Here is a 6,067-nt window from a genome sequence, read left to right as displayed (position 1 = left end):
ACTGTCATCACACAGCGGAGTGTACAGGTAATAAGCTATATTTTTCAGTGAGCAAAACACAGAGAGCTAAAGCTAAACTTCAGATAAGGTCTTTCTTAGAAGAAATTACTCTTTATGCAGCTGAATATGCAGTTGTTGTTTTTTTTCCATTCCCAACTTCCTGTCATCGAGTTAAGCTGCTTCTCAATTTCCACATTTATAAAATCTGTTTGGCTTATTGTCAGCTTATTGTCTTCCTCGCACAAGCCAAACACCCACAGTCTGGGCTGAGGTGTCATTCCTGAGGTAAATTGTCGCTCAAACAGTTTCCACGCAGGCAAACAACTTTGCAGAACTTTACCCTGGATCCATTCTCCTCGGTATGCTAAAAAGAAAAGCATACAATTGTATCCCAAGTCTGCTCTTTTGAGTTCTCGTCTTGTTGTCTTTTTACTGGAGGTTGTTGAGTAGATGGGTCTTTGGAGTGGCCTTGTCAATATCCTTTACCTTTAATCAGCACCTTCCTTCCTTTTAATTGTTTCAGTGTGTTTTCAGAGTGAATATCGCAGCTTTGCTAAATTGAGCCTGTACTGCCTGAACTGATCCACTTAATTTTACCCTCATTGATTTTGTGTCCTTTTCATTTAGATCATTCTGTCACAGGTTTGCACATAGTTTACACTTCTATAGATGAGGACAGACGATTTATCACCAGCACCCCTTTTGATATGGGACAATAAAGTACAAAGCCACTTTGAAACAGGTTCTGTTGTTGCAGTTTTTACATCATAGCGGGATTTTCACAAACCAAACAAACTGGAGTCAACATACCCATGAAATTCCTTGATGTTCTGATGCAGACGACAGTTGGGGGACAATTAGTTTCAAAACCTACTGGGAATCTGTCTGAATTTGGACAAATAGAGTTTCTGCATTGCACAAAGTGGTAACCTGCGATTGTTACTTTTAAAGAGATCGTTTTTTCCATGATTTAACCCATATAAATTACCTTTGCAAGTATAAATTAATGTATATTGATTGGTTGGTCACAATGTATTTTAAGGTCCAATTCTTGCTATTAACAAACAATTAACTATGACTTTTGCCTCACAACAATCCTCATTTGCTGCTTATTAATAGGTAGTTGTTAAAGGGATAGTTCACCCAAAAATGAAAATGTGATGTTAATCTGCTTACCCCTAGGGCATCCAAGATGTAGGTGACATTGTTTCTTCAGTAGAACACAAACGAAGATGTTTAAGTCAAACTTTTGCAGTCTGTCAGTCTTATAATGGAAGTGAATGGGAATCACGGCTTTGAGAAAATAAAACATAAACAAACAAAACCAAATTAAACCCTGCGGCTCGTGACGATACACTGATGTGTAAAGACACGAAAAGATCAGTCTGTGCAAGAAACTGAACAGTATTTATATCGTTTTTTACCTCTGATTTTCACCGCAATGTCCAAACTGTCCTGAGAGTGTTCAACAGCCGGCGCCTGACACGTCTTCTTCTTCTCCTTGCTTTACGGCGGATTGCAGACTTATACAGTAAGTGCATTACCGCCACCCATCTCTCAAGTGGACCATCGACACTCCTAATTGAGATTGTAGATAGAGTGTCAATGGTCCATTTGAGAGATAGGTGACGGTAATGCACTTATAAGTCTGCGATCCGCCGTAAAGCAAGAAGACGACGACGCGTCACGCGCCGGCTGTTGAACATACTCAGGACGCGCTCAGGACAGTTTGGACATTGCGGTGAAAATCAGAGGTAAAATATGATGTAAATACTGAACGTTCCGTGTCTTTACACATCAATGTATCGTCACGAGCCGCAGGGTTTTATTTGGTTTTGTTTGTGTACGTGTTTTGACTCTCAAAGCCGTGATTCACATTCACTTCCATTATATGACTGGCAGACTGCAACGGTTTGAGTTAAAAATCTTTGTTTGTGTTCTACTGAAGAAACAATGTCACCTACATCTTTGATGCCCTGTGGGTAAGTAGATAAACATAACATTTTCATTTTTGGGTGAACTATCCCTTTAAGTGTAAGTATTGGGTAGGATTAGGGATGTAGAATATAGTCATGTAAAATATGTGCCAGTATGTTAATTACAGGCACGCTAATAAGCAACTAGTTAATCGTGAAAATTGGTCCCTATACTAAAGTGTTACCGATTGGTTCAGTTATGTTAAATTATATATTTGACCTTTTTTTCAGTGTACTACGGTTTACCGTAAGTGCATTTTTCAACAATACTTTGTTTGTTTACTCAAAACTTAAATCCAGTCATTATTTACTCACCCTTTTGTCATTCCAAACTCATTAGACTTCCTTTCATCCACAGAACACAAATGAAGATATGTTTAATGCATATAATAACATAATTTAGTTCATCCATTGAAAATCCAGGTAACCAAAACTTTAATGCATGAAAAGGTTCATGGAAACAATGGAAGTCTTCTGAAGAGACATAATTGCCTTATGCAATAAATTACATTTAGGCTTTTATTCATTTTTAACACTGATCAACAGAAAAACATAGAACATATCAAATATGTATTAATTTGGAAGCTTTACCATACTAGCTTGACGAGAAACAACGAACCTCATTGGTTCTCACATATCTCCTGGATTACTTTTACAATGCTTTTGTGTGTTTTTTTATTTGTTAAAGTTTTGGTTGCTTGGGCTTTCAATGCATGGACAAACATAGAGAGAGGACATTAAAAATACTTAATTTGTGTACCAAAGATGAATGGGAAGTCTTAAGGGTTTGAAACAACATGAGGGTGAGTAAATTATGAATTAAAATTTTTTGGGGTGATTTAAAACCATTTGAACAGCTTTGTTATTTTCTCTATGCTAATATAGTGTGATTAATTATAATAATAGAAAATAATAATGAAAAATATGATAAAACAAAACCAGAATTAATTATGCCCTGTGACCTATATGTAAATTCCGTAATAAGGAATTGCACTAATGTTACAGCGATTCAAGCGAAAAATACCACCTTCATGTTTTGACAAGTTTACAGCTGCCTCACCAAACACAATTACCAAAGACGTCAGTTTGCACAAAATTGCTGACAGAAAACAAGAATGCATTTACATATTATGTAATGAATTCAATTAAAATGCTTAATCAGTTAACACCCCCTTTTTTATTTCCACCCACAACATGGTAAATTGCCAAGAAAAACATCTGTAGCGATATGTCCAAAGTAAAGGTGATAAACTCACATTTTCAGGGATGTGTGAGGGTGCAACATTTTAGCCTTCAGCTTTAACAGTTTTATCAAGTGGCAGTAAAACCATAAATCTCCTAAAATAAGCTGTAATATTTTAATGTAAGTGTGTGCAAAGGTGTGAAGGAGAGGTTGCCTACACCCGCCCCCTTGAAAGGTTATCCACTGCTACCATGTGGAAAGAAATAGCCCAAATAACTCTGCACCGACTTGCCAAAGAGTTTGGCAACAGTATGCACAGAACTCAGTTATACCAAGAGAAAAGCTTTCTTTAAGAGAAGAAATGGAATTTCACTAGCATGGAAATGGAAAAACTACGCAAACAGGAAGAAAAGACAAATGAAATGCCAGAGGCATTTCAAAGATTGTTCACATTGCAGCCAAGTTACGTTAGCAAATCTTCAAATGCAGATCAAATTCTGTCATGACAAATTGTTAATAAACTGTTAACATTTTTGATTGCTCCATTAGGTACAGTACAAAATCACATAATTAGCCTCAGACTAGAGGTGAAATGCTTTTTCTTGCTCAATTCCATTGTTTTAAAACACTTCTTTCTTTTGCGGAACACAAAAGAGGATATGGCAATACTTTATTTCGATAGCCCACTTTAGACATTCTACTAACTATAAGTAATTGTGCACCTACATGCCAACTAGCAGTCATTAAAGTATTAGACTGTCCATTGAATATCTACTAATACTTTATTTTGATGGTCCCCCAACAGACATTCGACTGACTATAAATAACTTTGCAAGTACATAAGTTTTAGCGAATGGCTCAATACCACAGTTTTGGCTTCAGTACCACGTTATAGATAGTAAACGGATACCATAGGTGACAAGCAGCCTAGATTACTGAATTGCAAACAGTTTTATTAAGATCACTGCCTGAAACTCTGCTGTGACAGATAAACGGTAAAACTTTAGTATAGGGACCAATTCTCACTATTAACTAGTTGCTTATTAGCATGCCTGTTATTAACATTTTGCCTGTTTAGTACTAATAAAGCACATATTCTGCATCACAATATATGCTAATCTTACCCAATACCTAAACTTAACAACTATGCCTTACTAACTATTAAGCGGCAAATTAGGAGTTTATTGAGGCAAAAATTGTAATGGCGAGAAATGGACCTTAAAATAAAGTGGACCCTTCTCAGTGCTCCATATTCAGTAAAAGAGCGATACAAATACATTTTTTAATTAATTTTGTTTTATTTTTGAACTACTGTTGAATTATACTAGACATGCAATCTTCCAATAAAAATAATACATTGCATATTACATAGAACAAGTGGCAGATCTATTAGTTTGCAACAGGTTTCCGTTGCAATCATTGTCAATCATTGCAGTTTTGCATTTGATCCGCCATTTAAATTTTCATTTTGTCAAAAAATCCTAAAGGATTCCGATTAGAGAATTATATGGGTGCTCATGTCAAGTCCTATAAGAGTCTCATTGGAATGGTTCCAAATGATTATATAAATTCTAATTAGATTGATTTTCTTATTGGAATCCTTTAGGATTTTTTGACAAGGAACACTGCACAATGAATCTCTTATTTACATCGCATTACTTTTTATAATGAAGGGATTGGTGAGTTTGCTGCGGCTGGAATCTGTGTGCTCGCTCCAAACAAAATCCATCATTTTCAGCATTGTTGAGTGGAATCAGACCAACGTAAGCACATATGATGTACATCTTATGCTGCAAAACACATTGTAAATAGAAACCTTTGAAACTCATCACAGAGCACAAACATACACATGTTGATATTAGTGGTTTACAGGCACTCTCCATAGGCATAATGTTTTTTTATACTGTATTTTCTATCGCCCTACACCTAAATCTACCCCTCACAGAAAACTATGTGCATTTTGAAATTTTCTAAAAAACACAATTTAGTGTGTTTTTAAGCCTTTTGAATTATAGGGGCAAAGGAAGTGTCCTCATAAAACACCTTCACATTGTAATAACTATGTCATACCCATGTAATTATACAAATTTGTGTCCTCATAAACCTCCCAGAGCATACACACACAGGATCTTTAACATTATATAAGTATTCACCATATTTTCTTATTTTATATTATTATCATGTCGACTGAGTTTTATCTGTTTGATGCAGCTTCTTCCTCAGTTGTCACATTTGACGGGTTTATATCCGTTTTGGTAACATTACCACATAGTGGTGAACTTCGAAACAGCAACATATCAAGTACCGATATGAGCGAATATTTTATCATTTGAGCCGATATTTTACCATTTGAAATATAATAAATATAGCGGCATTTTTCCAGTACTGGTATTCCACGCAACCTTAATAAGTCTATCGCTGGTAACATTTCAAAAAACGACTTTCGAAATAAAGTGTAACTGATGAACATTTTTTAATTTTTTTTTAATTTCATATGACAATAATCTGGGCCGAAAAATTCAAAATATCTTCTTTTGTGTTCCACAGAAGTCATACAGGTTTGGAACATACAGGTTGTCAGTAAATTATGGCATCCGAGCAATAAAAACTGTCTTCTAGTAGCCTTAACTTTGAGTGTGATGAGAGATTTCCACACTGTCCAACAAACACATCAGAATGTACCCTGGTGATGAATAATATTGTGCATTATCCTCATTCAGCCCTGTGTTAATAAATGCTTTATCCCCATCGTCCTCGATGTTGATTATGAGCAGTGTGTGTGTGTGAGTGAGTGATTGTGTGAGTGTGTTTCTGCTAAGGACTAATAACCTCATCTATGAGAGGCAGTAGAGCATGTCTTTCTATATGAGGGATGGATCCATCTGTGCATTTTCCTAATATTGGAAGC

This window comes from Sinocyclocheilus grahami, unplaced genomic scaffold (genome assembly GCF_001515645.1).
Source record: "Sinocyclocheilus grahami isolate Dianchi unplaced genomic scaffold, SAMN03320097.WGS_v1.1 scaffold1022.1, whole genome shotgun sequence".
Classification (NCBI taxonomy): Eukaryota; Metazoa; Chordata; class Actinopteri; order Cypriniformes; family Cyprinidae; genus Sinocyclocheilus; species Sinocyclocheilus grahami.
The sequence above is the reverse complement of the archived record's forward strand: the minus strand, read 5'-3'. Positions refer to the sequence as shown.